The 26,428-nt window shown below is 40.6% G+C and overlaps 2 long non-coding RNA genes and 1 pseudogene across 2 annotated transcripts in view; 1 reads left to right on the top strand and 2 right to left on the bottom strand.

The window, feature by feature from the left end:
• LOC144579181 (uncharacterized) overlaps positions 1 to 5,417 on the top strand; it is a 386,572-nt gene extending 381,155 nt beyond the window's left edge. The window contains exon 5 of the long non-coding RNA XR_013526149.1: positions 3,944 to 5,417. This is a non-coding gene — a long non-coding RNA (uncharacterized LOC144579181). The remainder of the gene's footprint in view (positions 1 to 3,943) is intronic.
• The window catches only part of LOC103788076 (uncharacterized), a 58,568-nt gene that overhangs the window by 26,521 nt on the left and 5,619 nt on the right, over positions 1 to 26,428 (bottom strand). The window contains exon 2 of the long non-coding RNA XR_013526150.1: positions 9,482 to 13,184. This is a non-coding gene — a long non-coding RNA (uncharacterized LOC103788076). The remainder of the gene's footprint in view (positions 1 to 9,481; positions 13,185 to 26,428) is intronic.
• On the bottom strand, positions 18,323 to 22,274 carry LOC100393357 (cilia- and flagella-associated protein 53 pseudogene; annotated as a pseudogene).

Genomic DNA, 26,428 nt, shown 5'->3' with positions numbered 1-26,428 from the left:
TTCAAAATAGGGCCTCTGAACCTTAATTATCTTCCAGTTCAAAATGAGTTTACTAATTTCTAGGACTTCCTCAAACACTAAAGCACATTTTACCTTTTTTTATTTCAAGAGTGTAACCCCTGTGTCCTAGGGTCCCAATCTTCAATCCTCAAACCTCTTTTAAACCATTTATTCCAGATACTTATATCTTAATAAAAATTCTAGTAGCACACAGTATGTTCCAGAATCTCTCTAGTTTACATGGAGAATATTTCCTATTCCTTGCCACTGTGCCCCCTCCATATCTGTGTGAGATAGAGATAGAAACACAAACCGTACTCAAGCCCCATTCCTGCACTCAAGCCCCATTCCTGTACTCAGGCCCCATTCCTGCACTCGGGCCCCATTCCTGCACTCAAGCCCCATTCCTGCACTCGGGCCCCATTCCTGTACTCAAGCCCCATTCCTGCACTCAGGCCCCATTCCTGCACTCAAGCCCCATTCCTGCACTCGGGCCCCATTCCTGCACTCAAGCCCCATTCCTGTACTCGGGCCCCATTCCTGCACTCGGGCCCCATTCCTGCACTCAAGCCCCATTCCTGTACTCGGGCCCCATTCCTGCACTCAAGCCCCATTTCTGTACTCGGGTCCCATTTCTGCACTCAAGCCCCATTCCTGCACTCGGGCCCCAGTCCTGCACTCAAGCCCCATTCCTGCACTCGGGCCCCATTCCTGCACTCGGGCCCCATTCCTGCACTCGGGCCCCATTCCTGCACTCAAGCCCCATTCCTGCACTCGGGCCCCATTCCTGCACTCGGGCCCCATTCCTGCACTCAAGCCCCATTCCTGTACTCGGGCCCTATTCCTGCACTCAGGCCCCATTCCTGCACTCAAGCCCCATTCCTGTACTCGGGCCCCATTCCTGCACTCAAGCCCCATTTCTGTACTCAGGCCCCATTTCTGCACTCAAGCCCCATTCCTGCACTCAGGCCCCAGTCCTGCACTCAAGCCCCATTCCTGTACTCAAGCCCCATTCAGTGAAAGCATCAAATACTCACTGACTACATTATAACTTATTTACGGCATGTGTCAAAGCACAGTTGATTACAGGTTCCCAACAGGGATCAAGAAGGGAAAGATAAATCAGGAAAGACCTCATAAATAGGAGCCATTTGAGAAGTCTTGGGGTAAGATTTGATTGGCCAAAAGAGTGTGACAGTACTTTCAGCCTTAGGAATCAAAATGCACAAAGCCATAACGCAAAATTTCATGGCATATTATAGGAAATGGCAAGTGCATTTGTAATGAAGGGGCATAGGATGTTTGCAGAAAAATTATTGAGATGAGCCTACAAATAATAGTTGAAGACAGACTGAAGAGGGCCTTGAATGCCACAATAATGAAGTAGAGTCTTTTCAGCCGTGAGGACTTAATCAACAGGTTTTGAGCAAGACAATAAGATGAGGAATGTTAGAGTTAGAAGGGAACTTTATAAAACAGTGATTGTCCAAGATGAATTGCCTAAGATAAATTAGGTGGAATAAATAAAGGAAAGATTCTTAGATAATGAAGTTTTGAGCTTACTTTTGAAGAATGATATAACTGAATTTAAGAGACAGTGGTGACTGCGGGGGAGAGAAGTTTTGCTAGGGCAGGTGTAGTAATTGTAGCTGGTATTTTGCAGCATCTTCTCAGTTCCAGTGCTCTGCGCTATCGCTATTGTGTACTCTTAGGGCATGGAATGGACACTCTGAGCAGAGTTTGCAGTTTTCATACATGACTCCTAGAGAGGGGTAGAAATAAGATTGACTGGGCTGGAATGTGTTATTTCTTTATGAGAAATAAAATGAACTCCAAAGCTCCATAAGGTGGAAGGGAGTGAAAAAGCTGCTGGAGAAGGAATGAGACCAGAAAACTCAACAGGACCCAGGCTTTGGGGAGGCTGGAGCAAGGGAGCAGGCAAGAGCCAAGATGAGCAAAATTTGATGCCTTCATGGAGGTTAAAATAAAGAGAAAGTTGGTTCTACAATAATGATTCTTCCTACTATAAGCCCTTTAGAGCAGGAACTCTGTCTCCACTATCACAGTCCTTGGCATCCAAGCACAAGGGCCAATAATTATTAGTCCAGAAATGAATTAAAGCCAAGAGAAATAACTAAATATTAGCTTTATTTTGAACATACAGACACCAAAACAGTGGCAGAAGTTCGGTCTAAGTCACTACTAAAGGAGGCTGTATAATTATCGTCAAAAAGTCGCTGCAGCAAACACTCTTCCAGAAGCCCGCTGGAAATCATCTTTGGAGCTATCTCATGAACTACTCAAGATAGCCCATTACCGTTCTTTATAGTCAGCCCTGGCTTTTGAGCCCAACAGGGTGCCTGCTCTATGTCTTGACTGTGGTAACAGATACACAAATCTAAACAAGTGATAAAATTGCAAAGAGCTAAACACACACACGCGCGTGTGCGCACACACACACACACACAAATACACACCCTTAAACCAGGGAAGTTTGAATTAGACAAGTAGATTGTACCAATGTCAATATCCTGGTTGTGATATTGTATTATGGTTTTGCAAGACATTGCCATTGGGGGAAACAGAATAAAAAGTGCCTGGGATTTCTGCATTATTTCTTAAATACTTGCATGAAAATCTAAAATTACCTCAGAATTACTTTAGTTTTTAAAAATGAATTATTGAAAGTTTTTGGAAGATCACCCTTCAAAACTTGGTTGAAATGAAGTAGCTACTTTGACGGACCAGTTTGGTGGTGCTGTTCTGAGAGCCTTTCGTGGAAGTCAGATGAAAGCCTTTCAAAGGTTTTCTAAGTACACAGTTCCCTCGATCACATTCCTTTTGCTTGATACAGCTAGAGTGGGTGTTTGTTTTGTTATTTGCAACTGAACCCTCATGCGGATGCCCTGTGACTTTATAGTTCCATCATGACTTTCTATCCAAGTGCGATATCCTCAGTTTAAAAGTCTAAAACTATCCAGAGATGGTTAGCTAAAGTACAGAATTGTCAGTGGGCCTCTCTCAACTAGCACCCTTAGGGGTATTGTCTGAAAGTGAAAAGTAAAAGCAGGAAGAAACAATGGGGTCATGATTATGGGACATTTTTAACGATTTTGCTGGTGCAGAGATTGGGGTATTGATGATAGTATAGGTTAAAAGTTCCAAGGAAATTTTAGGAGAATCTGAAAAGTGTTTCAAATTTCTAATACATTTAAACTCTTTGGAGTTTTAATGGAGACTTGCTCTTAGTGGAAATATTGGTGAGATTGTATTGCATTTCCATAGGAAATTAAAAGCAGCTGAGAGATTTTTCTTAAGCTCCTATCTATCCTCCTTCTCTCCATTTCTCAAAGGTTTAAGAAACTCTCCTCCCAGTAAATAGAACAGCATGGAAGTGTCCTGGAAGCCAAGGTGAAACAATTAGCTGGGCCATGGTCAGGGGCTATTGCAGCGACTGGAGCTGGGCAAAGCGGCGCTCATGTTTAGAAAGGGTAAAACCACAGCCTCAGTTTTCTGAGATAGCGCCATCTTCTCAGTGGCCCTAGCCATCCCGTGCTCTGCCTCCTTTTCCCTTTCTCCCCACCCACCTTTCATCATCCTCAGAAGCCCATGTGTGTGAAAGGCAGCGGAGGAATGTGGGTGGGTTGACTTGTATAATTAAATCCATGTTGCATCGTGTTCTTTAGAATTAATAAGGAATTCATCGAATTGAAACTCACCATGACATCTTCCCTCTGACTCAGATTTCTTTGTGCTTTTCTCTTTTTTCCTTGCCTAAAAGCATTAGACATGGGGCTATGGTTCAAATTAGCATCTTACATGTCTCTTCTCTCTGTCTTTGCTTAATTGAACTTTTCTATTCAGTGAAGAGTGTAGTTTGTTTATATTTCATTTTTCCTCAATTCCACTTATCCGTCATTGTCTCTTTTCTTTCTTCTTTTAGAAAACTTAGGAAAAGAGAAAACAAGAGCGCTTTTCACCTTGTGTGTGACTGTAAAGTTGGAGAAAGTGTACTGCGAGTCAAACCTCGACAATCCTGGCGTTGTTCTTTGAGGTTTTTTTGTTCCCCGGACCTTCATATCCTGACACCAGGGAAAGTGTGCTCTCATATACTCATCCACTGAAGCCGGGAGAATGTGAGACGAGGAGAAACAGTGAACAAATAGTACTTCAAAATTCCTGGGTCATGTTGCGAAACACCTTTTTATTGGGGGTAATAATTTGACTGCATTTCCTTATAAAAGTGGATTTATGTGATGGATATGTGGTATATATTTTTTGCCACCGTTTTTGCAGGATAGCGGTTGTATCAGTTAGGATTAGATTTAACTGTGAATAACATAAACCTGAAACAACAGTGGCTTAAACCTGATAAAAGTTTTTTTCCTGCTCATGTAGAAGAACAGCTGTAGCTGTCCTGGGCTTGTGTGGTGGCTCCACTCCATGAGGGCTTTCTCGGAGACCCAAAAGAAAGCAGCTGGTCCACGTAGGCAGTTATAACGCCATCTTCAGAAAAATCTTACAAACCCTCCGAAAGAGTCTATCTCCCTCCTGTACAGGCTCCTGATCTTTGACCACATGGAGGTTCTCATTTAGTTTCATTCATGAGATTCAAGTTCATGGCGCATATTTGAGTCTGACCTGTGCTGCCTATCAGAAATGTAAATCTGAGCAAAATTTCTCAGTCTTCTTAAAGCTGTCCCTAAGCTTCTATTGAGTCTATATTTTCATCATATGGAAAATTTAAATTATAACATAACTCTTAGAGCAGTATAGTATAAGGATGAAAGACAATATGTGAAGAAAAATTGGTCTGCTGATTAGCGTGAAAATGAGTATCATTTTACAGTTTTTAAATTTCTTGAATTTTTTTTTTAATTTTTCAAAGAAAACCAATCCCATATTTAGAGACTGGAGATTTTTTTCCTGGTGAGAACATCCTCAAAAATGGGTGGCATATTCCTTACAAGCCCTCCTGCCAGGCAGAAAGAAACCTGATATGCAGTGGGACAACATCATTGTTTCTTCCACCTCCAAAGAGGCTTCTTACTGTAGTTTCATCTGCAGGAGATATGGTGGATTTATGGTAAATATGCACTATACTCTCCTCCTAGTGGAGTTTCTTTCTTTTTTTTTTTTTCTTGAGACAGAGTCTCGCTCTGTCACCCTGGCTGGAGTCCAGTGGCACAATCTTGGCTCACTGCAACCCTGCTTCCCAGGTTAAAGAGATTCTCCTCCCTCAACCTCCCAAGTAGCTGGGACTACAGGCACATGCCCCCACACCCAGCTAATTTTTGTATTTTTAGTAGAGATGGGGTTTCACCACGTTGGCCAGGATGGTCTCCATCTCTCGACCTTGTGATTCGCCCGCCTCAGCCTTCCAAAGTGCTGGGATGACAGGCATGGGCCACCACGCCTGGCCTCTAGTGAGTACTTTTTAAACTGTGGGTCGAGAGATCAACTGGATAATTATGAAATCATTTTATCCAATGGTGTTGTAATGACCAGTATTTTTAATGAAAAAATAGAATGCTGGAGAGGATGTGGAAAAATAGGAACACACTCTTACACAGTTGGTGGGAGTGTAAATTAGTTCAACCATTGTGGAAGATGGTGTGGTGATTTCTCAAGGATCTAGAAAAAGAAATTCCATTTGACCCAGCAATCCCATTACTGGGTATATACCCAAAGAACTATAAATCATTCTACTATAAAGACACATGCACACGTATGTTCATTGCAGCCCTGTGTATAATAACAAAGACCTGGAACCAACCCAAATGCCCATCAATGATAGACTGGACAAACAAAATGTGGTACATATACACCATGGAATACTATGCAGCCATAAAAAATGATGATTTAGTCTCCTTTGTAGGGACTTGGATGAATCTGGAAACCATCATTCTCAGCAAACTGACACAAGAACAGAAAGCCAAACACCATGTGTTCTCATTCATAGGTGGGTGTTGAACAACAAGAACACATGGACTCAGGGAGAGGAGCATCACACACTGGGGGCAATCTCAGGGGTGGGTAGGGGAGAGACAGTGGGGGGTGAGGAGGGATGGGAGGATGGGAAGGGATAACATGGGGACAAATGCCAGATATAGTATGCACCTAAAGTAAAATAAATACATTTCTTTAAAAAGTAAACACGAAAGTTAATAATTACAATAAACTCATATTCAATAAAAAGTAGAATATAATAAAATAGGTTAAAAAAAACATATCACAAATAATGTAAGTTTTTCATGAAACATGTTTCATGTATATGTGCATACATATGTATGTGTATTTTAGGTTATGAAGTAAAGTGTATTTCTTCAAATGGATCGTGAGTCTTGTGATAAAATACTAAATTGAGAGGAATTACTCTACCTGACACTGACTATATAATCACAGTGTTTAACACAATGTGTTCTTGGCAGAGAGATAGACACATAGATCAAAGGAAAAGAATAGAGAACCCAAAAATAGACTCCCACATATATACCCAACTGACTTTTTTTTTTAAATTTTTTATTGGATTTTAGGTTTTGAGGTACATGAGCAGAGCACGCAAGACAGTTGCGTAGGTACGCACATGGCAGTGTGCTTTGCTTTGCTTCTCCCCTTCACCCACATTTGGCATTTCTCCAACTGACTTTTAACAAAAGTGGGAAAGCAATTCAAATGAACAAGAAATCAATTGACCTTTTCCATTCAACTTGGCCTTGTCAAAAAAATGGCCCAAATGGGTAGGCCTCTCATTTTCATTCTAAGTAGCAGCAAGAAGACAAGAGATGCCTCCGTGCATGCCGGAGGTCTTTCAAGAAAAATATCCAGGAACAGCCACGGTCTTTAGGCTGAAGTCTCATTGGCTGGAACTTAGTTTCATGGCCATACCAACTGTAAGGAAACCTGAGGAATTCATTTTCCTTCTGAATAGTCACATGTCTGGCTTAAATATCTATTATTGTATATAAGTAGAATAAGGTAGACATTGGGGCAGCATTAACTCTCTGTCAGCGCTACACTATTGTTTAGATTTATCTAGAGATGCTGTGCAAGTGCAACATTCTATCTCTCCAGAACACCAGAACCATCTTTCCATGGCACATATTTTATCCCCTTGTTAAAAACCTCAGATGCTGGGTGTGCTGACTCACCCCTGTAATTCCAGCATTCTGGGAGACTGAGGTGGGTTGATCACTTGTCAGTTCGAGACCAGCCTGACCAACATGGTGAAACCCTGTCTCTACTAAAAATACAAAAATTAGCTGGGCATGGTGGTGCACATCTGTAATCCCAGCTACTCGGGAGGCTGAGGCAAGAGAATTGCTTCAATCTGGGAAGTGGAAGTTGCAGTGAACTGAGATGGCACCATTGTACTTCAGCCTGGGCAACAAAAGCAAATCTCCATCTCAAAACAAAATGAAACAAAACAAAAGCAAAAAAACCTCAGATGCCTCCAATGCACAGAGGGTAAAGACCAAACTCCTTTGGATGATATTTAGATTTTTTAACATTTAGCTCAAGCCATATTTCTAGCCATCATCTTCGTACTGCATTCTCCCAAATGCTGACTCTCTGCCACCTAAACATTCCTGTTCAAGTTCTCCCTTCCCCTGGAATGCATCACAACTCCCACCCCACTCCGTATATCTGACTGATGACACCTCCTCATCCATGCAGACCTATATCAATCATTATCCCCTCTCTCTCTCTCCTCTCTCTCTCTCTCTCTCTCTCTCTCTCTCTCTCTCTCTCTCTATCTCCACTGCCTGTCCTGACTCCTCAAGTCAGCAGAAGTACCTGTTCCTTTCTCTAGGCCTTATTAATTCAGATATACACTGAGGATGGTACCACCCCGTGTCTTTGTTGTTGTGATTTTGTTTTGTTTTGCTGCGGACTAGAGGCTTCTCCAACATAAGACCTATCATCTTGAATTCTGTTGCTACAGATTTTGGGCTCCATCCACACTCTTAAAATTAATTGTTGAATTATTGAGAGGTTTCTCAGCATCAAAAAATTGACAGAAAGTAAACAGTATCATTTATGACAGGTATGCTTTGAATGGGCAAAGCTGTTATTTCGCAGGTTCAGTTGTGAAGAAATAATCTGTACTGAGAACCGTTTGAAAAAGCTAAAGTGAAAAGGATGTCTTTTTGACAACTGGGGATCCCTATTTCATTGTCATGAGTGGGTCACTTTAACAGTAGATCACAGCAAATTCAATCGCGTTAGATCCCGTGGCCCCCTTTAGGAATATCTGGCTGCTTGAAGGAAAAAGATGTCTTTTGATTTTAGCATGCAAACACAGTGGCAAGGGCATTTTTCACAGTATCATTTCTCTAGTTATATATTTAGGGGAAAAAAATCTTCTTCCTAAGGAAAAACATACATTCTATTCTTGGAAACTTTGCCTTCTTTCTTTGTATGAAATGCCAGGGTGACATTCTTCATCAAGTGTGGTCCCACCCTACTCTTAATTGGCCTTCCTGAGCTGCAGTTTCATAAACTGTGAAATCTACCTTCTCTACTGTGGATGATTTTGCTCGCCAGATGTGTATATACTCCTTTATATTTCCCTGACTTTCAATTAGATCAGGTCATGTGATATTTTAACCAAGGAACTGTGAACAGAAGTATTAAGATAGGTGTCATTCAGAGCGTCCCCATATTTGTCTTCCTGTAAAGAACGTGTTTTGGACGGCATAGTTACAAGGTAAAGGAGGATTTTACACATGCAGGAAATACATCTTTACTTTGTTAAGCCCCTGAGATTAGGGAGTTTGTCTGTTACAGCATCTACGATTAATAATTATAACTAATATACTGGCAGTGTGAAGTTCTTAGTAGGATTAAACAGATTATTTACATACAAGCATGAGCACAGTGTCTGAGAGAAGCAGGCATGAGTCACTATGAAGTATGATTTTCACTAAGGAGCACAGTGTCTGAGAGAAGCAGGCATGAGTCACTATGAAGTATGATTTTCACTAAGATAGATAAATAATTTTTAAAAATCAAAAAGTATATTGAAAGAAAAAATGTCAGTAGAATAAGAAATCTTAGTTCTAGCATTACATAATTTCAGACTTGGACTTAGAAGCTATTTGATCTAGTATATTCCAAATAAACATCAGGTTCTTAAGCAGAGAATACAGATTTCTGGGCCCATCTCCACTTATAATGAAGCAGATTCTCTAGGGAAGAAGTTTTGATTCTAATTGTTTTGTTGGTTTTCATATGGAAGGAAACTGAGACCTGGGAAGTTGACGACTTTTCTAGGGCCACAGAACTGATTATTGACATGTTGGAACTAGAACCCAGTTTCCACAGAGCTGCATGCTTTCCTTCTGGGATCATATAATAATGTCCTAATAGAGTGAGACCAGGACTGACCCTTCGTCCCTCTATCTCTGATAAATCATGTCAAAACCTGCAAATGATTTTACCCCTTAACAATGAAAAGAAGATGTAATTTAAAAATTACCTTGGATGTACAGTAAAGCAGCATTCCCATAATCAATCATCCAAAATCACAGGGTTATTTGGAGCTATTTGAAGGAAAGTAAATTGAAAACATGTTGTCAAACAATGCACGAAAGAGTTATCAAATCATAAACATCTAGATCACTTTAACATGTTGATTATTTCGCATTTAGGGTCTCCTTACAAAGCAACTCTGGTCTTGAAGAGACCTGGAAAATTCAGTGAATCCCTTTCAAAGTTGTTAACTGTATTGAGTTGAATTATTTGGCTATGTGGGAACATATGTTAAAGTAAAAAAAAAAAAAAACCTATATATTACATATATATATATTCTTTTTGGAGCTATTATTCACACTTTTCACTAAGCAGAAGACACAGAGGCCTGCTATTAGGACATGTCTCTGAGGATACAGAAATTGTTTGGGGAGTACAGTGGTATAATATTGAACACATTAAAACCTATCTGGAGCTTTGGAAATCAAATATACAGACATTCCATAATGACCCTTGGGTTTTAGCATAATTCCTGAACCTGAAAATTCATAACTAAATAATGGCAGCACATTTATGACATAAAATGCCTTAAACCATTTGTTTATTATTATATGTGGATTTTGAGTTTTATGTTTAAGAAAATTGAAAGCCTACCCTTTAGTTTTTTTTTTTTTTTCCATTTTGGAAGAGTGATATACCAATTACCTTTGAGAGACGTTGTTTTTCTCCCTGGAAGAGAGCTAAACTAGGACTGAAGTTTATGTCAAGACATCCATTTGGTTATCAAACCTGTGATCATGCACTCTTATTAAACTAAACAAAATTAAATTAATATTTGTTGAAAAATAGATGATGTAATTCCTGAAGAACTCTGTTTTTCTCCCAGGATGGTGGCCTATTTCTTCAAAGTAGCTTGTAGGAAAACAAAGCCTAAAATAGTTCTTTAAACTGAAAAGAGGAAATTGTTTTGAGTCTTGCAGGTGTCTAGAAGGAGCTACTACACCTGAGTGATCTTTGATCTTGGGGCCATCCTTATAAGACTAAATTATATATGCAATTTTCCTGAGACCAAATTCAAAGCCTGAACTCTTAAATTAATCTGGATATTATTTTTTCCTGGAGTTCTAAAACAAGCCCAGGGAAGATTAGAAGGCACTCATCTGACTGAGACGCATCCTCTGACTTTTCTTGGAATGGATTCCTTATGTGGACACAATGTGATTTGAATTGCATCTGGTTACTGTTTTCAGAAAATTTTGTTGAAATTCAAACTGAGCCTGTGTACTGTAAGCTGATTTATCAGTGCCTGCCCATGTGAGAACCAGAAAGGAACTGGGAGGTATAACTGTGGGGAGGTTGCTCTGGGGTCTTTCATCCAGGTACCTATTAAAGGGACAGATTCCCAGGCCAGAAGGAGCAAAGGCAATATATTCCCAGAGAGAGAAGTCTTCCCTTGAGGCTCTGAAAACAGCTAGAGAAGAAACAACAGCAGCATGACGGAACAAAAAATTTGAAGTTAAACACAGCCGAATCTTAAGCCTAACTCCACCATGTAGGAGATATGTGACTTTTTTTAGTAAGTTTTTAAACCTCTCTGAGCCTCAGTTTTCCTACTGGCAGAATAGGAGTCATATTGCCTGTTTTGTTGAGACGTAAGAGGGGACTTTATGCATAGTACCTGGCATCTGTTAGGTCCTCAAAAATTGGGAAAAAAAGCTGGGCGCGGTGGATCACACCTGTAATCCCAGCACTTTGGGAGGCCAACGCGGGTGGATCATGAGGTCAAGAGATCGAGACCATCCTGGTCAACATGGTGAAACCCCGTCTCTACTAAAAATACAAAAAACTAGCTGGGCATGGTGGTGTGTGCCTGTAATCCCAGCCACTTGGAAGGCTGAGGCAGGAGAATTGCCTGAACCTAGGAGGCGGAGGTTGCGGTGATCCGAGATCGCGCCATTGCACTCCAGCCTGGGTAACAAGAGTGAAACTCCGTCTCAAAAAAAAAAAAAAAAAAAAAAATGGAAAAAAAAATACATCTGCAATCACCTTATCAGCAATTAGCATATATTGAATATTTATTATGGGTCAAGCACTATACTCCTGAACCTCCTGTTGATATCTACCTGGACACCTAGCATTAGTGGATACTCAAAAATAAGTCGTAAACTGACAAAATAATGGATGAGTCTGCTTTTCCTGTTGACTTTCTTTGGCCACGAAAGGACAAATCGACAAGGCCAGAGGGAAAATGTCCACAAGTTCTGCTGTGGATCCCTCGGTGCATGCAAAGATGTGGGTGTCCAGAGGAACGGTCCCCTCATCACTTCAGTTTCCTGCTCTTGGGTGAATTGCAATGCCCTGCTGTTGGGGTAGTAGCCTTCATTTTATGTATTGTGGTATTGCTTCTTCTGAATCCAGACAGTAGAAACTGAAACACCATCTAAAAATGTCAAGTTCTATTTTGCTTCAAGAGCTCCTGAGGGCTGGGCAGAGGTTTTGCAGTTTCACCACAGGCATTTACAAGGGCCGCACGCTTTGGCAGAGCTAAGTCTCCAGATAACTTAACCTCTCCAGACCTAGAATGCAGCTGAATTTTAGGGGTCATGAAAGGGGGAGTTTCTGGGGGGTCCTGGAAAAGACTAACTCAACTTTGGTTCATCATGATGCTATGTTCAACACAACCCCAAACCCACTGCCCCCTGTATAGTCAGGGCTTGCTTGGTTTCTGGTTTCAAAATGAAATTTTCACACAGCCCAAATCCCAACCCACCCTAATTTAAAGAAACAGGCACTTGGCATGTGATACAGATGGATCAGCAGTTGCTCATATACAGCTGTGCACATCTGGCACACAGGTATGTGATTTTGCATGAAGATAAATTGAGTGGGGACCAAATGCACAGTTGTTAAACTAAAAATGAATCGCTTCTTGGAAGCAATCTTCCTGCACAGCAGGGCCTCTGTGTGAGCTTGATCCTTTTCATTAGGCCTTTCTCAGGAAGCACAGCCTTCTTCAGAAGGTCTGGAATGGAAGAAGGGGCATGCCCACACCTGCAGTTGGCTCTTTGCTGCTCCCCTCAAACAACACTTGGACATAACCTCTGACTACCATGAATGGACAGTCTTCCCAAGGGAGTTACCCAGAGCCCAGGATAAAGGAAGAGGCCAAGTCCTTCATTGTACTGCTTCACTTTCCATAAATCATGTTGCATTCAGGAGCCTATTCTTCAGGGAAAGTTCTTTTGTAGACCGTTGCTGAAGGATCCAGGTGTATTACCAAACTTCATGGACCAAGAAGTCTTCCTTTGGCGGTCTCATGGAGTCAGTGGTGTCTATCTCTGTGTGTACATCTTGCCTATAATTCAGGTACTTGTTTTTTTTTTTTAATTTTTTATTGGATTTTAGGTTTTGGGGTACATGAGCAGAGCGTGCAAGACCATTGCGTAGGTACGCACATGGCAGTGTGCTTTGCTTTGCTTCTCCCCTTCACCCACATTTGGCATTTCTCCCCAGGCTATCCCTCCCCACCTCCCCCTCCCACTGGCCCTCCCCTTTTCCCCCCAATAGACCCCAGTGTTTAGTACTCCCCTTTCTGTGTCCATGTGTTCTCATTTTTCATCACCCGCCTATGAGTGAGAATAGGCGGTGTTTCAATTTCTGTTCTTGTGTCAGTTTGCTGAGGATGATGTTTTCCAGATTCATCCATGTCCCTACAAACGACACAAACTCATCATTTCTGATTGCTGCATAATAGCAAAGACCTGGAATCAACCCAAATGCCCATTGATAATAGACTGGATTGGAAAAATTCAGGTACTTGTAACTCATGGGAGCACTGCAAGCTCAAATGCTGCTCAGATCAGCTGACTCCACTTGAAGGTGCTTTGCTGGCACTTTGGAGGAAACAAAAAGCATGATTCCTGCACTAGGCAACCTCCTGGATTCCATGAAGCACTGTTCTGACTCAATGGGATCAATGACTAAGGCGGATATAGAATGTTCCATTCCAGGCTCAGTTGCACAATTTCAGTAATAGGAAGTTGCTAGGTGTTACCAGGAGTTTGCACAAATGAATCAGTGACTTTGAAGATTTTTCTCATCTTTCTTTTAGTGTGGTAATAATGTAAGCAAGGGTCTAGCATATTTACTTTTATTCTTATTTATCTCCCTAATCAACTCTGCCCTTAATTCTTTCCTCCTTATTTATCTGTTTATTTCTCAAAACGAACAACAAATCCAACAGGTGAAGGGAAAATTGCAATGGTTTCAGAAGGAAATATAAACTACACCATATCCCATGTGAGATTAAGCATAATATATATTCTGCAGTACTGCATATGCTGTGTCTTTTGTCTGTTTATTTTTTTACTCTTTCCTACTTTGGTGAACCCTAGATTATTCCTTATAGCTAAACTCAGTTCTCACCTATTTTATGGCTCCTTCTCACACGGGAGATAATTTTGTTCTCTATGCTGCTGTTATACTGCATGCATACCTGTCTACTAGCAGCCCACCACTTTGTGATTGCCTGTTTCCATGTCTGCTTGCCCACCACAATGTGGGCCTCTCCCCAGCAGGGATGATCTGTTTCTTTCTATTTCCAACTGTTAGCCCTATTTTAATAAATATATATCTGGGAAGTGAATGCCAATGCTGTTCTTTCTGTTCCTGAATAACTTTGTTAGAACACCAGATATTCCTTCTTTGTGAACTCTGTGATAGCCCAGGATAAGAACATAAAAGGTCCTCCATAAAGCTGGCCTGGACCTGACCCAGACAGCAAACAAAAAAGAGCCATATTCTGAGGTAGCAACTGCCAGAATTACCTGAGATCTGCCTCAGGGGTCCTGGCAAGAGATAAAAAAAAAAAAAAGAAGAAACATATGAATGAAAACAGGATTGATTATCTCTGTTCTTATGGAAAATAAAATGCAAGTATTTTCAGGCCTCAGTGCTGAGCCCTGGGTGAGAGTAGAGATATGCAAGGCATTGTGGGAGCTACCAGAGGTGTTTGAAACCAGCCACTGCAAGAGCTCCTTGATGTGACTTTCAATCCAGGAATTATCAATAGCAAAGTCTCCCAAAGTCTGTCTCTATCAGCACTCTTCATTTGCCTATTTGTCCAACCTTGCCTTGATTAGTAGTTTATGATACTTTTGAATCCCAGAATGAGCAAAAGCTTTGAGTGGGGAGGTTTGTCTTTTGCAGAACCCAACATAAATTCTATACTCATGTGGGAACAGAAAGCTGAGCAGAACCAACAAGCATATATGATGGTATGTATGATACATACATATAATATATATCACATATATATCATACACACACACACACACACACACACACACGTCAGCTGTTTTTCCATCTAGTTTTATTATATGAATAAGACTCAAAAACACTTACCAAAATTAATGATTGAGAAAATAGTCAATCTTCTTCTTTTTGGTAGAAGAATTTTATCTTAGTGTCCAACAGTATAATAAAATCACATTACTGGGATAGCTCAGAGAAGAGGGCTTCTAAGATGAGCTTCTCACAGTTTCCTACTTTGACTCTGAAAACACTTGCACTGCTCTCCCCTGCTCCCTTGTCCTTGTTCTTCACATCTGAGCTCCCATTCTCTCCCACTCAGCCTCTATGGCAGTATTCCCTGAAGCAGCCTGCCTCTGTCCCCACATGATCTTCATGGTGGCCAGGTACCAGCACATCAGAGGGACTGTCCTGTTCCTTACAATGTTTGGGAGAGACACAGCCACCTGGGGTGTAGGGAAGAATCACACCACAGCGATACGGTGGCTTCTGTAGAGAAGTACATGTGGAAATATAACCTTCTGTAGAGGTGACCAGAGCGTTTAGTCATATAGAATTTCTCACTTGCTATGTCATCCAACCAAGAAGCAGCTCGCATTTTCAATTAAGGGAATGAAAAGCCTGGTTGCTCACATGCAACCAAATGATGACTTCTGTACACTTTCTCCTGGCCTCTTCAGTGCCTCAGTACAAAAAACTCGAAACTGTTACAGGTAGCTCAGGAAGGCAATAGGAAAAGAGTGAAGATTAGGAGAGAAAGGAGCAACACCCTAGACTTAGACTTTAAAAGTTGGGATGATTTCACCCAGTTGTTTACTCTGTTACTTCAAAAAAGTCCCTTCCCCATCTGAGAATATAAAATGAGAAAAATTAGCAATACCATTCCAATATGCCAGGATGGTTTTTTTTTAATTTTCTTATCTTCTTTGATCTTTATGAAAACTATTTTTGTAGAACCTACAATTGTGTTTCCATTGCTATAATTCTGGGTTTATATTTTTTCTTATTTACAGAAATTTTGTTCAGAAAGATGTTTTTGTATTGGATTAACTTTAAAACAAATGAGAAGTTTTGCTCCCTAGAAGCCATTTGAATCTGGGTGGGCCTCATACCCAAAGCTAAGTCTGTTTTCATGTTTGTGTTACTGATCCATCTAGTGTAGGTGTTCATTAAATACTTGCCACCTAAAATAATCAACCATCTTATAAAAACAACATTGGCAAATGTTATCTCTAAAAGTTCAATCCATAGTGAGAAATCCTTTACATCCTGTGGTTGAAAGCACCTGAGTCACTGTGAACTATGTTCATGAATTAGTTCCAGGAGGCCTCCTCTGTTGACAAAAGATACTTGTTTTCAACTGGGTTTTCTGGGCAGGGACCATTTAGGGCATCTGTAAAAGCACCATCTTTCAGATTTACATGGCTTTATGACATTTACCAATCATATCTTTTTGTCCAGTCCACATCATTCTAACCCTCTAAAAGTAGACTCTTTCTTAGTAAATTGGGTGGATATTGTAAGCTTCTTTCCCCTGTTTCTGGGAATGCAGCAATCCCAGGATTATAGCTGGCACAGGGTATATTGTAATCAGGTGTTATGAAAGAGTCAGCAGTTGTCTATCCCTACTGGCTTTGATTAGTAGTTGAATAAAGCAAGATAAATTAGCAGGAAAGACCATGATGTGAAGTGGTATATGAAGAACTCATTTCCAACTCTAGTCATATATTTCCCTGGTAACTTCTTACACTGGGAACTCAACTCCAAAAACAAATGTGGTCCATTAAGGTAGGCTGATATAGAGTTCCCTTTTTCATCTCCCATCATCTTCACTCACCTTGATGACATAATATTCTTTGTCTTCTCATTAGCAATCAAAATATGCATGATTATGCCCCACAGATTACTATCAAAACTACTTTCTGGAGAAAAAAGTCTGAAAGTCCATTATGATGAAGAATGCATGTCTGAAGGAAGGTTAACAAGAGATACAAGGGTAGAGGCATCATAGTAGAGAAAAAAGCCTTATGTGGAAGGAACAGTGAAGATATTATTAACAGATGGTGGCTACTGGCTGGGAAAAAGGACATAGCGCACCAAAGCCTATGCTAACTCTGGAGGATGCAAAACCCTAGAGAGCCATGTCTGCCAACATTGGGTGAGGAGCAGGTCTGGTGCATATGAACCACTCAGCTCTGTAAATAAACTCAGCAAGATCTGCATGTGTTTTCCTAGTGAGCCTGCTTCCTTATAACAGAATTTCTGCTGCCCTTGCAGTCCCTGCTGCTGTTCACTTCCCTTTGGCAAGCAACCCCATGGACTTCTTGGGGAGATGTCATGTGTGTCTTCAATAGCAAGACCAGAGCCACTTGTCTATCTACTTCCAAAAACATGAGCAAAATGAGGTGCTCTGTGCTCTAGTTGCAGAATGGGGTTCCTGTCCATAGATGTCTAAACAAACAACACTGAGTGGAAACGTCTTTAAGAACCTGCTACTGCGAGGATATAATCCATCATCTCCTAAAACACAGTTTAAAGTATCATGTGTGGTCTTATGCCCTTGGGATTTATTTGGCCTAGAATTTAATTAAGGATTTTTAGGATAAAACTATGATGTGAGACAACTGGAGTGTCTCAGCAAGTATGTTCTACATATTCATAACTGTATAATCCACAAGTTTGTTTCTATTTATGAAAAATCTCAATGAGAATAAACAAAGCAGAGAGCATAATAAATGGTGTCTTTATCATAAGGAAACCAGGAAGATTGCACTGGCCATTTGCTTCCTCCTGGGACCTAGGATGAGACAGTCTGCCTGTCATGCAGTTGGCAGAAGGGGATCTAGTCAACCCCAGAGCCACCTTCCCATTACAATCCATAGCTGTACCAGTTGTCCTCGGTTTTGAAAAAGATATTATAACCTCAACCCGTCCACACACACAGATAAGACCAATATCTCTGGAAAAGACACCTAGGGGTACCTACATCCTATCATCCTAAAAATCAGAAACCCATGTGCTTCTTCTAAGTGGCAACAGCCTCCGTGAAATGGAGAATGCCTGGAAGCATTACAGGCCCTGGTTATGAAAAAAACATTTGAAACATTAGTCAGAGAAATAAACTTGAACTTACTTTATTTCTTCATTGACAAATCAGGAAAATGTAATAGATGTACTCTAATGGTTGATACTTTTGTGAGTGTGAGGACTCCTTTATGGTATCAAAATACTTCAAAGCTTGTAGCCCCAATCATGGTTGTTTAACTTTTAGTGCTTTGTTTGAAATAAATTAACTTTAGATAAATTAGCATTTTGTTTTATCTCAATAGCATCTGCATTCATTTTAAGGCACTCATTTGTATGTGGAAAATGTAATTTATTCAGACTGCAGATAATATTTGGTTGCTTTGAGAATGAACAGATTATTTGTGTTAATTCTGCAGTTCCCAGAGACCGCTGGGAATCATGAAGACCTGACTTTTACTCTGGACTTCACCCAAACACAACTAAGTTTCTCACGATATATTATGGACTGGAGAAATAAAGGCTGATGTTGACATGATGGGTGCATATTAGGTAGACTGACTACTTTCAAAGTGCTGATGATTGCTGCGGAAGAGAGGACGGGATCTCTGATGTGGGGCTATGAGCTTTGTCCTTTGTTCTCTCCTCTTCCATTCTTGCTCTGTCACTGACTCAGTGCATGCTCTGGGAAATGTCATTTTTGCTCTCTTAGCCTTTGGTTCTTCATATGAGACAGGACAGGTGGGATGTAAAATAGAATAGCATTTCTAAATCTTTTGATTTATAAATCCTGAAATTTTTACAAATGCTTTGATTCATTTTTCTGGAAAACACTTAACATGCACAAAACTGACCTACCATTCTGGGGACTCATGGATCTTCTGAAGCCTTGGTCAGAAACCCTGGAGGTGATGAACAGTTAAATACTCCCCAGCAGAGTCAAGGCAGTGTTAGGGAGTCAAGGTCCCAGGACTATGGAGCTGTGGTGATTTCACTTTTCTTTCAAGCACCTCTTTTGCAGAAAATAATGGGAGCCAGTCCCTGGGAGGCATCTGGAAAGCATGTCGCCTGACCTCCAGCTGGGTTTGGTTTCAGTCTGTTCCAACTGGTGACCCTGCAGTGCTCCTTCTCTTTCCCAACCCAGACATTCTCTGTCTCCCTGTCTGATCCAGGCTTTCTGTGACCTTGCAGGAATGGTGTGCCGAAGGCAAGACAACTCCACTCTGAGAAGGGTCTTACAGCACTGCTTTGTATTACACGGGCTTCTTCAGTGGACTCTGAAAAGTTCATTTCCTCCCTCATCACTGAATTTGATTTCCTTTCTTTTTTTTTTCAGGGCAACAAAAAGAACAGTTTATCCATGAGTTAAAAGAAGCATGCAAGCACACTGTAGTTAAAAATATTAAAAGACCAAGAAAAGATATATTGATGCTCACGGAACTATGGCGGAAGCTCACTGGGGCATGCCTTCAGCACAGGGTGAAAGTTTTGGGGCAGCACTTGATGGGTGGACAGGACTTTCTGGATCTTGTCCAAACAGATCTTGTTTGCTGCTATCCCTTCTTCAAACTCTTAGCATTTCTCTTCCTTCTCTGCTTCTTGGGACTGCTGGTGGTAGGCGGTTTGCATCTGAAGTTGCTTCCTGTACTCCTGGGCTAAACGTTGGTTTCTTGCAGAATTCTCCTTCTCTTCAGAGTTAAATTCTTTAAGACCTTCATTTATGTGTTTCTGTTCCACAGCACGTTCTTCCTGTGTTTTAGCTTCTCACTGAAACTTTTCTTGAATTTCAAGTTTTCTTGTACACATGACCTCATCCACAAGCTGTCTCCTTGCCTCCTTTTCAAGTCTCAGCTCCTTGTTCTTCTGAGCCAACTTCTTATTCTTGTCTTCCTCTAATATTCTGTCAAATTCTTTCTCCTGAACTTTTTCTTCCTTGCATTTCTGTGCCAAATATTTGATATATCTTCTGTTCTCTTATCATATCTTCTCTTTTTTGTTTCTTTTTATCTGCCTTTTCCTGTAAGTCTTGAAGGGCCATCTGCATGAGCTTCATGTTCAAATCCTGTTCTTCTGATTCCTGCTGAATATGCTCTATCCTCTCTTGTAGAGCCTTTTGCAAAATGGTCCTAGTTTCCTGCTTTGCCTTCTGTTTTTTTTAGTTTATCCTGTTCATTCTTATGTTTAATCTGTGCATTGTTACTTTCCACAAGGCGCGCCTCCTCTTCCTTCAGTAGCTGTGCCACCTGCCTTTGCGCCTTGATGCTGGTGATCTGGGCATTGAGCCCCAGGCATGTGTTCTCCATCAACTCTTTCCATCTCCTGTCTTCTTGGGCTTCTCGCTTTCCCTTGGCTAAACGATCTTCCTCCCAGAGCTTGGAGAACATCTGCTCTTCAACCACCTCTTGCCTCCTCAGCTCCTTATTAAATGTGATCTGTGCTTTTTACTCCTCACACACCTTCTTCTGATGGATACAAAACAATTCAACATGGAGCTCCTCACAGCATTCCCTGAACTGCTGGTCTACCTTTTCAGCTACACAATCCTGCCTTTCTTTTTCATTCTTCTCTTTTAGTAATTTAGTTTTCTCTCTCATCCTATCATTTTTCTCCTTGATGGTTTCTTTCTTCAACTGCATTTCTGTAAAATACTCATTTTCTTCTAATACTGAAAATTCATATAGCTTATTTCGCCTTTCTTCAATGTTAAGGATAAACCTTTGCACGGCATCCTTGATTCTTGCTCTCACAAGGTTGTCCAAAAACTTGCAATAATGGTGTTGATCCCACTCAGCTTTCAAAAGATCCCACTTATTTGACTTAATGGAAGCCAAAACAGCATTATGTTTCTGATGGCTGTGTCAGATTCTTTCTAACACAGCCCCTTGGCCTTTAGGAGGCTTGGGTCTCACATCAGGTGGCACCTGTTCCCTCAAGAAAGCCCTGGTTGGGGCCATGGTGGACTTGGCCAGACCTGGAGTATGTAGGGATGGAGAAAGCTGTAGGGTCCGGCACAAACATTCTGTGCTTATCATGATCAGCACTTTGGGAATGAGGTCCTTAACCTCCTGCTATATGGTGCCGAATCACTGGCTGTACATTTTCTTGATTCCCTTTCTAAAGCCCTCTTCATACTTTATGAAAAGGGTTCTTTTTACAGGCACCAACCAAACAGAATGTGTGGACCATTCAGGAGTGGAGTAAAGTCAGAGAGAAAGCACAGCTATGCATACCGCATCATCTGGCTTCCGAGACAGCTGCAGAACTGTATGATCAACATCACATGAGGGAGAAAGGTGGAGGTTGAATAGAATGTTTTTTCTCATCTCCAGACCTACGTGATTGGGTTTATAGCAGTCGCCTTGTCATAGAATGTGAGCAGCATTTCTCAGAATCACTTTTGGCCCTTCTCTTATCATTATTTACAGCTATGCTGTCCAAATGCATCAGGTACTTCTCACATGTGGCTATTTAAGTTTATTAAAATTAAACTTTAGCTTCTCAGTTGCACAAGCCACACTTCAAGTTCTCCATAGCCACATAAGGATAGTGGCTGCTGGACCAGACAGCATGCATACAGAACATTTACATCTTTGCAGAAAGTTATATTGGACACCAATGATATATATGCCTTCAGCAAATAAACACTCCCTGCCAGCACCTGACTGAAATTCAAAAGTGTAAAAAAGATTAAGATGAGATTCTGCCCTCAAGAGACTCATGGGTCATAGAGAAGGCAGACATGAAATTATATTATCACCAAACTCTGAGCTTCAGAGGGAGACAGGAATTAGGTATTCCAGGCAGAGATAACAGTAGGTACAAAGGTACAGAAGAATAAAAATATTACATGTTCAGAGAATGGGACAATGCTGGCTGTTCACATGTAGATTATATGTGTTTCATGAGTAAACAGGTGGTAAGAGCTGGTTTGATGAAATTTTGTCGGCCATGTTCATTGGGTAGTTGTTTTATAAAGGAAAATTAACCACAACTTGATCTGTAACTAGTTTTGATTTCCTCAAATTTGGTTCCTTGAAATTAAATAACCCTTTAACCCATCTCTGTCAGGATCTTATGGCAGAGTCTTTTAAAGAATTTCGAACCCTGAGCTCCTGTCCTCTCTGTGGCACATTTTCTTCTTCTTCCAGGCATTGCCCCCAGGTTCACGTCTCTCATTGCCACGTTGTATGGTGGCTAGAAGATGTCATAATGTATTGTGTATGTTTGCGTTTAGCTAAGCAAAGGTGTCCATTACATTGACAATAAAGTTGATGATCACAAGCAAAATAAAACAGGGCAATGCCTTCAAAGAAGCCATTAGCTAGCTGTGACAACAGGGTCAAGGAAAACTGGTGGAAAGACAGGTGCAAAAGACAGGGACTTGCAGAGTGCTCTTCAGGAGGGATTCCTGCAGCTCACTGTTGCAAACACATGCACTTTCTTTCAAACTACATAAATCCTCACAACTGAGGTTGAGGTTCCTTTCTCCCTATTCTAAATGTATCTTCATAACCAGTAAAGATGTATGCTATAAAACCATTCAAGAAACATTAAGTGAGCACTTACTAACTGTCAGACTCTTGCTGCCTTCAACGGAGACCAATTTCATGGGTCTGCAATGATCATGGGTCACAACCCTGACCTCTGGGATATTCATGACAGATTTCAAAACCCTTCCAATGCTATCTGATGCAGTCTCAACATATCCCTGCTAGGTAGACAAGACCAAGTTTTTATCCCCATTTTTACAGATTGCAAAATTAAAGTCCAGGGACACAAAGTCACGTCCCAATATTGCATTGAACAAGGGAGCTAGAGTCAGCTCTCTTCTTTCCAATATAGAATCTTAGAGGTGTTCTCCAAAGGAAAGTTACATAATTACAGAAAATTTCCCAAAATTAATTTTTCCTAATATGTTGGGGAGAAACATCAAATCTGAGGCAAAAAAATACTAAGAGATCCTTGATGAGTACATTTGCTTAAAAACAGATACAATATTCTCAGCAGTTCAAAGCCTGAAACACTTGACATAATGATGAACAAAAGCTAAAAGCTGATTTCTTCTGAAAATCATCAGGTGGCCATACCCATTTATAGCCTTCCTGTTACACTAAAGAAAAGAAAGAACTTGATGAGTTTAAATGCTTTTTGAAAGCACTAATTTTATTTTAATGAAAAGAAATACACATCTCTCTTTTCTCATTTCAGTGGATCAGAAGAGTTTGTGGCAAAAATCATACTGGCCAACACTGAGTCAATGCTGCAGAGCAAATGCTAAATAAAGAAATCTATTTTGAGTCTTTATTGAATTGTAACTGCACACTCACAAATAAATCCCAGTGCATGTTGTTTTAATTAATGTAAATAATAAGATAACAGTTGGTTATGGAGGCCTAACGAACCATACAGTTAAGCATTCATTTGTTTTCAATTATAGTTAAAATATATTCAACTGAATACAGCTTAAGTGGTAATTGCATTCTTTACAAGTTCCTAATAATCCCTGGAATGGTCACTCTAATAAAATTTGCCTCTAATGGGTACATGTCCTGCTTGCTCACATGTCAAGGCCAGTGAAGTCATTAGGAACAACAGCCGTCCAATTGTCTGTCTGGAGATTTAGACTTCTGTCCAAAGCCCACACATGAACCACTGTGTACTTAATGTGGGAAGCAGCATGGTCGTTTGATTGTGGTTTTATGCTCTTTCCCAGGAATGCTTCTCTAGGGGGTAATTCTGCTATTGGAGAGTGGCTATTTGTCTTTTCCTATCAGCTGAGGCCTTGGACAGACTCTACAGAAGGATGCAAGAGGCTTCACTCAGCCATCCTGGCTACAGGAATTTCAACTCCTTTTAAGACAGTCACTGACCTCCACCCAAATTTCCAGGATATCAATCTGTGTTTAATGGGTGGCTGGTTTTAATACTGAAGTAGCCACAGCATTCAAATCAAGGGAAATCCATCTGGGTGCACACACAACTTGATAAATTGCTTTTAATGTTTTGAGTCAGGAAAAATATCTAACATTATATGTTTCCTTTTGTTTCTCTTATCTCAATACTCTACTGTGTCTCTCTTCCTCAATTTTCTTTCCTCCAATACTCCTTTCTTCTTTTTTCTCTTTCTTGTCTCTTACTCTCTGTCTGCCATATGGGAGAATTTCAGAGGAAATAAACGACAGAACTTGCCTTGCAGTTAGAGTGCTACGTTGGGTGATACTGAGCTGTATCATTTCCTCAACTGCCATTCCAATCTTCATGTGTCATTCTAGTGGTGCAACTCTGCTGCTCTAGATCTGGAGAGCTATTATAATTCAAGTACTTTACAGATTTTTATTTTCAGCATCTACTTGAAGATGCTGAAAGATGAGAGGAAGACGATGGGGTCTATGCCCAGAGAGAGAAAAGAATCTCATAGATAAGAGACATCACACCCTAATATTAAGAGGACAACTCTAGAAGTAAACATAAGCCTACTGCTAGCAGTGCTTTTCTAAATGAAAAGATACAAATGTATGCAATAAATATATAATAAACAAATAATGGGAAGTAGAAGTCAAGAAGAACAGATGGCAGAAAGCTATATGCACTCATAACAAACTTGACAGTGTCCTCTCTAGTAAGCCATGGCAATGCTTGGATAATTGTTCAGTTTGGAATAAATTTCAAAAGGCAAAGTCAGCCACTTTTTGGACCTAATAGGATGTTTAAATAAATCCTTCCTCCTTGATTTGTCTGTTCCATACTTGAGAGGCTGCTGGAAGGGGTGCTGGTTATATGTGGCCCTGTTATCAAATGATTATGGGAGCATGTGTAATTACCTTCTCCTCTCTGGGTCTTGTTTTCTCCTCTTTTAAATCAATAATCTTAAAGGCACCTCTCACCTCTGACAATTGCCATTTCATTAAATTATAGCTCAGATTAATAAATGCTTCTCATGCTTGATGTGCTTTAACAATCTGGTCTTTCCGTAGCAGTGAGCCATCAGTTAGTAGAGTTACTTTAGTCGGTATACATGTATTAGAAACTTAATAGAGAAGGGCCATGCATCATAGATAAAATTAAGAGACATGACTTCAAGGCTTCTATCCACCTCGAACTGCCAGAATTCTATGGTACTTCCGTCTAGCCACAATTCTTTTCTTCTTTGTGCTTCTCCACTACCTTGTGCTATGAGACTTTAACAACTTCAGAGTGGAGGAGTCCCATAGGAAATCCTGGCAGTGCCTGTAAACTGGCACAAGCCAGGAAAGTGCCAGAAAGATAGTATCGGGGTAACTCCAACCAGCATGTGAATATTCAGTCTCTCTCTTACTGCCCAAACTGTGCCATGTCCACTACCACAGAACATGGTAGCTGGAATAGAATATGGTAGACACAGAATATGGTGTCTCCCAACATTGTCCCATCCACTGGCATTTCATTTAGTTCTAATTGGAACCTAACTGCATCCATTGCATAGATTCTAATTTGGACTAAATTGTCTCTTCCCAATCTTTTCAACCTTCCATTCCACCAACCCCCAACATGTACTCAGAACTCAAACTTAACCTGATAGCTTATAGTATTAGATTTATATTGCTGAGCAGCAAATTTCCACAATTTTGGTGGCTTGACAAACATCCCTTTACTGTCTCACTATCCATTGCTCTACAGCCCAGGCATGTGTTAGCTATATACTCTGCTCAGGTTCTTTCCAGACTACACTCTGGGTATCCTCTGAGCTACTTTTCTTTCTGTAGTTTAGGGGTATTTCCCAAGCTCATCTGCTTATTGGTATTAGGTTGGTGCAAAGGTAATTGCAGGTTTTGCCATGCATGCAAAAGTAATTGCGGTTTTTGCCTTACTTTGCATGGCAAAATCTGCAATTACTTTTGCACCAACCTAACAGCATGTAGTTCCTTGCAATTGGAAGACTGAGGTTTTTCTTTTGTGTTGTCTTCAGCTAGGGAATGCTCTCAACTCCTAGAAGGTCCCATACTTCCTTGCTAAGTGGAATTCTCATAAATGGCAAATGATTTCTTCAAAGGTGGCAGGAAATCTCTCTCTATTGTGCTGAGATGGAGTCTTATATAAAGGAACACAAACACAGGAATGAATATTGCCTCACCTTTGCCATATGATACAATGTAATTATGGGAATGACATCCACCGCCTTTAACAAAGCAGGCCTATAGTTTCATCTATGGTCAATCACATTCTTATACGAGAATGTGATTCACTGGGGATAAAATTCGAATTCTGATGACCATAATTATTATTCACAGAGCATTTTTCTTACCTCTTTACAAGTGGATTTTCCTCTGCCTAGTAAGTTCCTTTACCTTTCTTTGCCTATGTCTAAAACCATCACCTCCATCGAAGTCCACCCATCCTCCCGTTGAGGCACTGGCTCACCCTGGAATGTAATACAAGTTTGCAGGGTCTTCTCTCCTAATATACAGAAACCTTCTTCCAAGCAGGGAACAAAATTATATTCAACCTCACATTCCCTCTCACTCCTCACTCTCTACTACCCAGCATAGTGCTTTCTACATAGGCAGTAGCTGGCAAACACTAGTGAAATTCAATAAATTAAATAAAGCATATAAACTACAGAATACGCAAGCTGAAACAGAGC

Source organism: Callithrix jacchus, chromosome 14, assembly GCF_049354715.1.
Source record: "Callithrix jacchus isolate 240 chromosome 14, calJac240_pri, whole genome shotgun sequence".
Lineage (NCBI taxonomy): Eukaryota > Metazoa > Chordata > Mammalia > Primates > Cebidae > Callithrix > Callithrix jacchus.
Note: the sequence above shows the minus strand (reverse complement) of the source record. Positions and strands in the feature narration are given on the sequence as shown.